The sequence below is a fragment of the Protopterus annectens genome, chromosome 10.part0 (genome assembly GCF_019279795.1).
Source record: "Protopterus annectens isolate FY-2018-M chromosome 10.part0, PAN1.0, whole genome shotgun sequence".
Classification (NCBI taxonomy): Eukaryota; Metazoa; Chordata; order Ceratodontiformes; family Protopteridae; genus Protopterus; species Protopterus annectens.
In genome coordinates, this window is record NC_056744.1 from 1,836,498,239 (window position 1) to 1,836,510,796 (window position 12,558).

Consider the following 12,558-nt stretch of genomic DNA (forward strand, 5'->3'; position numbering starts at 1 on the left):
AAGTTTTATTTATTCATTTTATTTATTTATTTTATTTTACATTTGTTGACCGGGCTAGTCCAACTGGATATATGTCCATTTTCAGTGGAGGCCCAGGGAGAAAAGCTCCACATTTCAGAATAAAATCACAACAACATAAGTACATTAATACGATTTATCAAATTTTTCTAGTAAATACATTTTAGCTAAGAGTAAGGAAAAAGTCTTCTAAGCTAACATAGCATGTATGGATATGCATACAACAAAAATATAAGGTAAGTAAAGTTGAGCACTTTCAGAAGGTTTTACAAACAATGGTGTTAGTAGAAAAAGGAATAACTAGTTTGTGTGAGTGAGAAGAAAAGGGTCAGGAGACAGTGGAGGAAGTTAGTCTGGGTTTGCACAGGGGCATAGCCAGTGCGATTTAAGGTATGGTTTGAGCTTGGATTTAAATAGGGTAGTAGAAGGTAGGGAGGTTAGATCAGTAGGGAGGGAGTTCCAGGTTTTACCCACTGTGTTAGAGAATAGAGAGTCTCCAGACAGATTGTTGGTTTTACATATCTTTACCATTAGTTTGTTTGAAGAGCGCAGGGTTTTCAGGTTATTGTAAGGGGTGATTAGATTAGTTAGTATTGGAGTAGATGTAGGATGAAACAGTATCTTCTAGGCAATAGTTAGCTGGTTTGATAGAATAAGATTTGGCAATTCTAACCACCCTAGTTGATTAAGATTGTTACAATGATGGGTCCTATAGTTTTATCCATATGTTGTAGGATGTGGTAACTCTAGCTGTCCTTGTCTTGATAGTCAGATGTTCATAGTGACAGACATCAGTTGCCATATTCGGAAATTCTTATATTGTAGGAGTTTGCTCATTTTTCCAGTTTTTAATTATTGTTTTCCTTGTTATTGATAGAGGACTCCAAAGTAATGGATTATTTATTCTCTTTACTTAATCAGGAACTGGAGTATTAAAATTAATTGTTTGGTTAATGCAAATTTATTAGTAAATAAAGATTGTAGAAAGACATTAACTTTTTCCCAAAATGGTTTAATAACTACACAGTCAAAAAACATATGTTGCTAGTCAGCCTTGTCACGTGTTTACATCTCCGACACAACTTTTTTTCTTGGACATTAATTCAGTTCTATGAGGTGTTATAAATATTTATGTATAAATTTCCATGTAAATAACCACCAGTTTAGAGATGAGGTTGTTTGTTTAGGCAAAATCAGTATGTGGGTTTTATCTTCCTTACTGGCTTCATAATTATTTATAGTTCTGAAGTAGTCCCAATAGTTTACATTAATATTTTCCTCTGTGTTGTTATTGCTTTTATATATCTTAGACAGAAGACCTTTCACGGTTATTTCTTGATTTACTAATATAAACATTAAGTTTATGAATATTAGGATATTATTTCATAGTGATAATTGCATTAAATTTATCTTGTTTTCTATTGCATAGCTAAAGTTTTGTATGTCTAACCACGTCTTTGCCCAAATTAAATTTAGATATTATATATTCTGCACTTAGCATTTTATTTCCATCCATCAGTTGATGTCAGTGTTGTTTTCTTTAAATTTAAATAATGTTTTAAGGTTAAAAGTACATAAATTATTTTCTGTACACTCTATTGGGAACACCAAGAAGAACCATACTTTATACTCTGGGTTTTTGTAAATATAATCTCTAAATGTCTTTAACATTAACATGATATATGTAGAGTTAAATTCAATATATCTATTTTCCAAAATATATTGTTTTAATATCCACAGAAATTTATTATTTACTAACTCATTTTGTTGTGTATAATTTATCTGAGTTAGATCAGTACACATACTCTCATGGATGCCTTTCCATTTTGCGCTATAATTTTTATTTAACCATAAAAGAATTGCTTTTATAATTGATGATTTTAAGTATGATTCTATATCTGGCATACCAACTCCACCTAGTGACCAGTCCCTTACGTGGTGATTTAATCCTAGCCTAAGCTTATTAGGAAACCACAAGCATTTGAGTAGTAAAGAATTAAATTATTTAATATTTTTCTAGATGTGGGTAATGATAAGGATTGTATTAAATATAGAATTTTTCGAAGTATAATCATTTTTATTATAGTGAGTCTTCCTGCCATTGTAAAAGTAAACTTGTTCCGTTTATTAACTGAAAAAATGGTCTGGATGCACCGGAAAGCAATAAATAATTTATTCCACAGATAAATACAAGTGCTTTCACTCGGCCGTAGTGCTGGGCTTTTTCAAGTAAAAACAAACACATACAAACACAGATCAGTATAAATACTCTTTCCCTTAAAAAAGGCACCAAGGATCCCTTAAAGCAGGGGTGTCCAACCTTTTCAGTTGCAAGGGCCGCATTGAGTCAACAGAAATGATCTGGGGGCAAACGGTAAGTGAGGAGCAAAAGAAAAAAAAAAGGAAAAAAGGTCTCTCACATAAAATGAAGAGCAAAAAAAAAAAAAAAAAAAGAGAGAAAGGTCTCCAACAACGCGTTGTAAGCTGAAGAGCAAAAGACCACAGGTATATGTGGACTAATACTAAGTCGACCCACTGGCTGTATTGTAGATGAATTTGAACAATGAATAAGTTAATAAATGCATAATATTTGCTGTAAAATTCAATATCTCATTCTAATAGAATAAGCAACTAAAATGCTACAAGAATAAGCTTTTATTTTAGGCAAAAAAGTTAAGTTTCATCCTTTGTACTGCTCATGGGTATGTGTCGGCCTGTAAATTCTGATGTTTGTACCAAAAATGTCCCACTTTGGCCATTTGAAAAGGTGGCAACCCTAAGTTCAATATATTACAGTTCACAAAACTGGTTTGTTGAATGTGTTAGTAGATGCCATCAAATAAAAATGACTGAATGACATTAAGCCACAGATGTAGCTGTTAAGAAAAGGAATAATAATATATCAAGCAAATAACTTTCTGTTCCCTTAAAGTTCACAAAGCAGAGCATAACAACTACTTCCTTCACACAAAGCTCATAGGGCAATTCTAAATAAAATAATCAGATGTGCTGTGCATTTACAATGGCCTGTGTTTCCAGCCTGGTAGGAGTTGCAAAATGATGAAAATCTAGCCAAACAACCAACTTAACTACAAGCATGAACCAAAATAATTTTCATTTAAAAGTGAACAAAACTATGCAGCAAATCAAGCACTGCAAAACATCCAGGACTGGTTTATTAAAAATCTTCTGTAGATGCAGACATTTTATTCTGCTCATGCATTTGCATTTTCATGTGCTTTGAAAAATACATATACAGTTGTATTTCACACAGTACAGTCCGGAACATCTCACTAGTAAACTTCAGTAATCCCTCCCTTTTAACGAATTTTTACACTACAATAAACAATTAAAAAAAAAAAGGTCAAACACATCCAGCAAGACACAAAATATGCAGAGCTGTTGTTGGGGACTGCAACAATAATGAAAGCCGGTGCGACCAAATAAGCACAGTACTTTACTGATGGATCTGAGAATCGCTGGTTCCAAACAGCTTGGACTTTCCACAATCTTGTGGTTGCAAATTTGGGAAAGTACGCAAGGGCCAAGGCATTTGTACTTTAATAACTGTAATATTAAAACAAGCACCACCGTCACAGACTTTGGTCTCATCAAAGCTATGCTTTTTTGATGTTGCAGTAGAGGCTGAACTCCTTTTGGTGTTAGAATTGTTTGCCTTAAGCATATGATAGTTTTTTCCATCAGAATCTGCAATTTATAATACACTGTTCTGTACTGTGTTTGGAACATATACATTCATAGCTCTCAACTGCCCAGATTTTCACAGAATGTCCATATTTTCACCTTATATATATCTTTTGGTGTATTCCTTATCAAATTTGTGGTTTTCTGCCATATCACTTGCATGATCTCAGGATTGCTGTCACACAATAATTACATAATTTGAGTTTCAGATTTCAAATCCTTCAGAAAATGTATTTTGCACAAACCCCTTGTTATTCTAGCTAGCACATTTCTAAGTTTAAAAGAGCAAATACATAACATCTGTCTTTATTTCTGGGTCACTGTCCTCCCATTATGATTATATTGTGCTTTAACCAGATTTCTAGCACTAATAGATTGAGAGCTATGAGAAATATATATGTTATGCCTTGTGACCATTGTGGCATTCTGAGCAAACCTGCTCACCTACTGTGCTCTGAGTTAAACAGGTTTGCTATCCATGTTGCGTCACAAAAGGGTGCTCAAGAGCTGCATTTTCAGTGATGTGAAAAAACTGGGTCAAGATAGTGACAAAAGCCCTTAATTGTTGTGTGCCTCAAAATGTCACAGTATCTTTAACAGTCATCTGTGGTATTATGAAAACAGGCAGAAGGGACTTTGATTTCATGTCTAAGGAAGGCACCTATGAATTTTATAATAAATAATAACAAAAGCCAGCGGTCAGGTGTACCTCATTATTAGGAACGCACCTCATTTGGGGTCTTAAAAAGTTCATGTTCCTCAAAGTTCCTCAAAGTTCCTCATTGAAAGACTCTGTCACACATTCATTGTTAGGATTTTTTTAAGTAAAATCCATGGTAAATAGAAATTAATCATATTAATTCATTAAAATATCTTCTTTATAAGTAAAACCAGCACATTTTAACTATCCTATGGCCTTCCTAGTTGAAGTTGTTAGTAAGCCATTATGTGTTCCACATTTTGCCCATTTGTTCCACATTATCAGAGCTAGTGTTGCTCATTTTGGAGCTGGAAGGTTGAGAGCTACGACAAAAGCACATACAAGAAATTAATTTATTAAACTTCACATCTAAAGGCATTAGCCGAGCCTCTAAGTGTGATATGTGAAGTTTATTAAATTAACTGCGTGGGCATGCTGCTGTCATTTATTATATAATATTATAATAATATAATATTTGTGCTGGTTGTTTAATATATCTCTGAAGTTTAGCATCCTCCATGAAATGTGACAGAATATGAAGACTACTGCTTGTGCAAAGATGGAACCACAGTTCCTCACACCTTTATAAGCATCAAAGGCAAGTGTGCAAACTGATGTGACACTGACACTCTTAGTGAAATATCCATAACTCCAGGGCTAAAGTAACAGAAGCCTACACTAAAATGAATGCAATCAGTGGGTTGAGCCACTTACAAGATATTATGTATTTTATATCAACTTTCTGGACTTTATTCTGGCTTTCTGACAGCTAGCCTCTTACTAGTATTGTGACATCCTACCTAGGAGATGACCTATAAGTCAGTCTTATGCAGCAACTGCTGTGACACCCTCAGGTTACAATAGCTCCACAAATGCCCACGGAGTACATAACTACAATCATGTCAAACAAGCTGACAAGTATTCCAAAGAAGGAAAAACAAGCAAACTCCTTTTCCACTCAACATCTGCTTAACTGCAAATTTACATGAGAGGAAATGTTTCTAAGCAGCAACATATATATATATATATATATATATATATATATATATATATATATATATTTGGGAATGTGACACAAGGTACAGGGTTTGAGTCTCACAAGGGATAATTGGCTAGGCTTAAAATGGTTTGCAAGGGCAATTAGTCTTGTACTAATTTTGTCCCATCTTATAAAACAGTTTTCTGGCACATGATTGGGGATTGAAGTCAATAAATAAGACACCCGAGTTTCAGACTTCATACCTTTCCGATAATACATGGTAAAGGAAACCCAACTGTTCTAGCAATTTCCAAGTTTGTAAGCCCAATTAATTATTTAATTTTAAAATGTGTCCTTACTTTCTGGTCATTTGCCTCCCGTTTTGTGTGGCTATGTTCGGATTTTTTCAGAGTGAGAGGTATGAAGAAGTAGTTTAGTAGACAAACCTCTTCACTGCTGCTGCCAGGGATCGCTCTCCAGTCTCCATCATACACAGGCACACACTTTTATTTTCTCTTTAACTTACTAGCCAAAATGCTGCTTAGCTAAATAACCGCTCGACCGATCTCTCATTCTCACGTACACCGTGTATGTACAACACGCATGCACTCTTACAGACAAACGCATTCACCCTTTTCTCACTCGCTAAACAGCAAAAGGGCTGCTTAGCGAGCGTAAAATAATCCATCCGTTTTTTCGGTCTGAGCTCAGTGGCAGTGAAGCAGCGAGCATTACCGGTAAATTAAAGTCCTGCTGGAGAACATTCATTCATTGAGCATGGTGCGATCGCCCATTCTCTAAACATGCATATACTCTTTTAAAATTTAAATCACACTTTGCAGTATATATTTTTTCATAGACACTCTCCATTAACCAAAATATAAGCCACCAAATTATACTTTCAAAGGTGAAAATTCAGCATATGTCACAGACACAGAGGAATGCTGTGTTACTTAATGCCAGTTATCAGACAGCATCCCTTACCTAGGCTTAAATACACTGGCTGTCTCATGTGAAAACACAGTATTGTGGTCGGGATGCCTGGGAACACACAAGACACAGATAAAAGTTTTGTCCTCTTGGCAGAACAACTCCAGCCTCTGTCTGTGCTCCACACAACACGGCTCTGATTTCCCATTTATAGTACACAACATTAGCATCTGTAATTTTTCTTTGCAGGATAGAAAAATAGCTCTCAAATCTTTTCATTTACATTCAGTCTACTTACTTAGTCTACTTACTACTATAACTATAATAAGCTTACCTGTTAATTCAGAAGATCCCTCTCGCTCAATTCTTTCTCCAAATCCTCTTCCTTCAGCTCTTTAGCGCGAATGCATCTACCGATGCAAAAAAGTACGGAATGGTGCTTTTGGCGCATGCGCATAGCAGCTCAACGATGCGGACATGAAAAGAAACGGGGAAAAAAGTAAAATTTGAATTTAAGGGTGGCGGGCCGCATGCGGCCCGCGGGCCGCGGGTTGGACACTCCTGCCTTAAAGGGACATTTACATTCATTGCTCTAAATATAAAACTGCATAGCAAAGTGCAAAACACAAAATATATATGTGAAAAGTATATAAAACATATAAATACATATGTTTAAATATTGCACTATTTTCCATTCATAAAGTACATTAATACAAAATACCCAAGGTTATTTAAATCCATATTGTGGTTACCCAATAAGAACAATGTAAATTTATATGGGTGGCTAAAATATTTTTGCTTTGTTGATTAGATAAGGTTTTATTGAAATATGATCATTGATCCCTGGGTAACTGGTTGCATTCAATTTAATCTGCCAGTAGATCTCCCTGCAACACAACCAGTTTTCCCAGTCCCCTGCCCTATGGTCAATTACTACATGTTCCAAAATTCCAAACCTAAAACCATTGTGTGTGGTTTCAGCTTGCAGGTGCCTGCAAAGTGCATTGTTCACATTTTTCTTTCTAATACTGTAAGCATGTTCATATATTCTTTTACTTAGTGCCCTCTCAGATTTACCTACATAAAAGCTGAGGTAGTCCCTGCAAACAGCTAAGTAAACAATACCCCTTGTCTGACCCTCACGAAAGTGATTCTACTGTTCATGCTATTTTCTAAAATAATTTGCTCTTTGTCGATAATGTATCTACAATAAGGGCACCTGCCACATTTCTTGGTCACTACCCCTGAATCTATGGTGACTACCTTTTTGTTTGTTTCAAACAATTTCTTCAAATTAACCCCCGTTTTGTAAACAAAGCAGGGCGAACTATCTACTCTGTCCACAATTTCTTGACTGTGTTTTAATATATTCCAGTTAGATTCTACAATCCTTCTAACTTCACCAGAGAAACTGTTGTACTGAACCACTAGTGCTTTCACAAAGATATTTTCAGCATCATTTTTTATTATTTTTGATTTTGAAAGATGTTGGATATTACCTAACAAAGGGACATATTTATCACCTCATCCATTAATAATTTCCAAGCCTATTTCAACAATCAATTCTTCTGGATAACTTCTGTCCCTAAAAAAATCGGAAATAAATCTAATCTCAGATAAAAAATCACATCTTTCTGAGGTCATTCTGGCTGCCCTGACCATCTGACCCTTTAATATACTTCTTTTTTGCTTCCATGGGTGTGCACTCGAGTATGGGAGATATGAGTTGCTAAAGGTGTCCTTACGGTATATTTTAGATTTTAACTTACCTTCAAATTTCTCTATCCTAACATCCAAATAATCCATTTTATTGGAATCCATTTTGTAAGTGAACCTCAGAAATTCTGTGGTAGAATGTAAGTAATTAATAAAGGGAACCACAAGTTCCACAGGATCTTTCCATATGACAAAAATGTCATCCAGGAAACGTCTGTAAAGTTTGATGTATTTCCAAAATTCCAAACTAAAAACATAACTAGTTTCCCATTTCAACAGTACCAAGTTGGCATAGATGGGGGCACATGCTGCCCCCATAGCTACACCCTTGATCTGTTCAAATGTCTCCCCTTCAAAATAAATGAAATTATGTTCCAATACTACTTTCATAAGTTCCACCAAAGTGTCAACATCAACCTTACAGGTAGACCATTTCTCACCCAAAAGTTCCATAAGCATGTCTAACCCTTCTTCCACTGGGATACAGGAGAAAAGGTCAACTATATCAATGGTCAAAAATAATCCTCACAATTAACTGTGGTAGAAGTCAGACTATCCAAAAAATCCCAGGAATCTTTCAATAAATGTTCATAGTCTTTTGTTAAATGTTTTAATGAAAAGTCCAAAAAGGTAGCTATAGGGTAAGTTTTAGATTCCTCACCAGCTACTATGGGCCTGTAAGGGGGGGGGTCTGTAGTACTTTTATGAATCTTAGGAATGCCAAAAAAGATGCTAGCCTAGGTTTTTTGTTCTGCAAGGTCCCACCTACCTTGGGATCTAAACTATTATCTAATAAAAGATCTTCAATAATCATGTCAATTTTTTATAGGAAATATTAATCTCATTAATAGAAACTGGAACATAGGTACTATTATCGTACAGCATCTCTAGTATTTTACTTGAATAATCTGAGGCATCCACTAGTATGACCCCTCCCTCTCTGTCTTATTTCATAATTCGAATTCCTTTGTCCCGACACAATTCATCTAAAATTTCTTTTTCTCCTGAGGTCAAATTTGATGAATAACCAAATGTTTTCTTTCTTCTTTTTGTCCATACTCAGTTGGTTGTTGTTTGTCTTTCGACTTTTCCCATTTAGGGGCCGCCACAGCAGAACTCCGGTCCGCTAATGATTGGCAGTTGTTTTTTTTTTTTTTTTTATGGCGTCGAGTTGCCAAGCCCGATGCCCAACCTTCAACGGAGGCACGCCCATTCAACGCATATCTTTCGAATGCCCACTCGACTGCGGGGAGGACACGCAGACTCCACACAGAAGGCACTCTCAACCCAAGCCGAGAATCGAACTGGAGAACCTCTTGCTGTGAGGCAACAACGCCACCGCTGAAGTGTAAATGTCAAAAATACATGCAGCTTCAAATACCTGTAGGGCTGGGTGCAATGGTGGATTGTATGTACTTGTCTGTTTGAAATTCTCATCCCTAACAGTAGATGGTAGTTCAAAGTTAAGGGAAAAGTTAATTTTTCTAACAAAATATTTTAGTTCAAGGATAGCATCACTAACATCTAAGCCCCTAGTAGGGACAAATTTAAAACCTTTTATGAACAGGTGGAAATGTTCTGGTTTAATTTCAATCCCACATAGGTTAAAAATCTTAAAGCCCTTATAAGTTAATGTTGTGCCGTCTTCATTAGCTGTTATACTTTTCCTTTCTTCTTGGTTTTTACTTGATTTTTTTCCTTTCCCTTTCCCTGTAGAAAAATCCTGGTCACTATCTTCTTCATCATCCCCCCCCCACACCACCAACGGGGCAATAAGATCTAAGCCCGTTTTTGGATCTAAAGGATTGGGAGTCCTGACTTCCGGGCAGGGGCCATTCAAATTGCTTCCCTCAATAGGGTTCTGAATGTTATCCCCATACCAGAGCTTCATTAACTGCTCCCATTGGGGGGGCATGATGGATTCCTCTGTTGTCATCCATGTTCACTTGACCCATAGTATTTCTATTTCTAAATAGCCTACCCTTAAAAAGGTAGGCTTTATTATCTCTATACTGTTTTAAATCTCTAAATAACTTCTTTTGTTTACATTTACAAATTTCTTCACATTTCCTATCCACCCTAATAAAGCAATATTCATACACATCATAATAATGTTCAAATAACAAATCTTGCTTGATAGCTTGATTTAATTTATCAGCATCCTTCAATAAAAATTCAAGTTTTTGCCTAGAATATTTCAACATTAAATTTAACATTTTAAATCCACATTCATCAAAAATCTGATTAAAAGCTTTTATCATATCCATATCGTATGAAAACCACTCCGGGTATCGACAAACCCTCAAACCCTGTGGTACAACATGTTTTTTCAAACATTCCTCTAAATACAAAATGTCCAAATTTACACTTTTAATTTTAAATAACTTGTTTTCCAAGTCTCTAATTCCCTCTTTCAGTGAACTCATTGTTGCAGTCGATTTGGCACTATTTGCGCCATAAATCAAATCACAGTTTTCCGAAAACAAGTTATTATGACTTTTAAAAGCATGGACCCATTCATTTAACTTAAAGTTGTGTCTATTGAGTGAAATACCAGATCTCCCTTGAGCTGCCAGGGAAGAAGTAATGGAGTTTGAAACAGTACCGTGATTAAACGCTCCGTTCCTACACGGACTGGGTGAATTCATTACCCCATTTGTCTCCTCGTGTCGCGAACACACATCATTCCTGCCATTAGTTCCTTCATTTGGTGACAGCAAGCCTCCGCCCCTCATTTCACCATCTCTGTTGTTTACACCTGAAAGCAATGACTAGCTGCATGCTCCACACTGGGAAGGCAAAACAAAATCACGTAGGGTATGATCTCTCATACCACGCCCACTTCCTTCCTTGTCGCTAGTCCCAATGTCCCCTGCCGTTGAGTGTGCCTGACCACAAGGTAAGGTCTGCCCAGACTGAGAGAATAACTCAATCAGACAGGTGAGGTCACCCTTTAGGCTGCGCATTTCGTCATTGAGGCTGGCAATGACCAAAAACACCTCCTTCTGCTGCATCCGAATACTCGAGTGGTCCGACTGACCCAGAACTCCTTCATCATCACTGTTGTTGGTACCAACATTAAGATTAACAGAAGCCATTCCACGGTGACCGCCTCCACACAAAAAAATGAATAAGCAAACAAAACGTGGAGAACACAGACCATAAAACTGGTAACTAATAACTGAAAAAATGGTCTGGAGGCACCGGAAAGCAATAAATAATTTATTCCACAGATAAATACAAGCACTTTCACCCGGTCGTAGTGCTGGGATTTTTCAAGTAAAAACAAACACATACAAACACAGATCGGTATAAATACTCTTTCCCTTAAAAAAGGCACCAAGAATCCCTTAAAGGGACATTTACATTCATTGCTCTAAAAATAAAACTGCATAGCAAAGTGCAAAACACAAAATATATATGTGAAAAGTATATAAAACATATAAATACATATGTTAAAAATATTGCATTATTTTCCATTCATAAAGTACATTAATACAGAATACCCAAGGTTATTTAAACCCATATTGTGGTTACCCAATAAGAACAATGTAAATTTATATGGGTGGCTAAAATCTTTTTGCTTTTTTGATTACATAAGGTTTTATTGAAATATGATCATTGATCCCTGGGTAACTGGTTGCATTCAATTTGATCTGCCAGTAGGTCTCCCTGCAACACAACCAGTTTCCCCAGTCCCCTCCCCTATGGTCAATTACTACATGTTCCAAAATTCCAAACCTAAAACCATTGTGTGTGGTTTCAGCTTGCAGGTGCCTGTAAGGTGCATTGTTCACATTTTTCTTTCTAATACTGTAAGTGCACACCCATGGAAGCAAACAATAAGTATATTAAAGGGTCAGATGGTCAGAGCGGCCAGAATGACCTCAGAAAGATGTGATTTTTTATCTGAGATTAGATTGATTTCAGATTTTTTTAGGGACAGAGGTTATCCAGAAGAATTGATTGTTGAAACAGGCTTGGAAATTATTAATCAATGGGGTGATAAATATGTCCCTTTGTTAGGTAATATCCAACATCTTTCAAAATCAAAAATAATAAAAAAATGATGCTGAAAATAGCTTTGGGAAAGCACTAGTGGTTCAGTACAACAGTTTCTCTGGTGAAGTTAGAAGGATTGTAGAATATAACTGAAATATATTAAAACACAGTCAAGAAATTGTGGACAGAGTAGATAGCTCACCCTGCTTTGTTTACAAAACGGGGGTTAATTTGAAGAAATTGTTTGAAACAAACAAAAAGGTAGTCACCATAGATTCAGGGGTAGGGACCAAGAAATGTGGCAGGTGCCCTTATTGTAGATACATTATCAACAAAGAGCAAACTATTTTAGAAAATAGCATGAAGAGTAGAATCACTTTTGTGAGGGGTAATTGTCAGACTAGGGGTATTGTTTACTTAGCTGTTTGCAGGAACTGAACCAGTTTTTATGTCGGTAAAGTGATGTGTGTGATGTCTAATTCTGGTACAGCAGTGATGTGTGTGATGT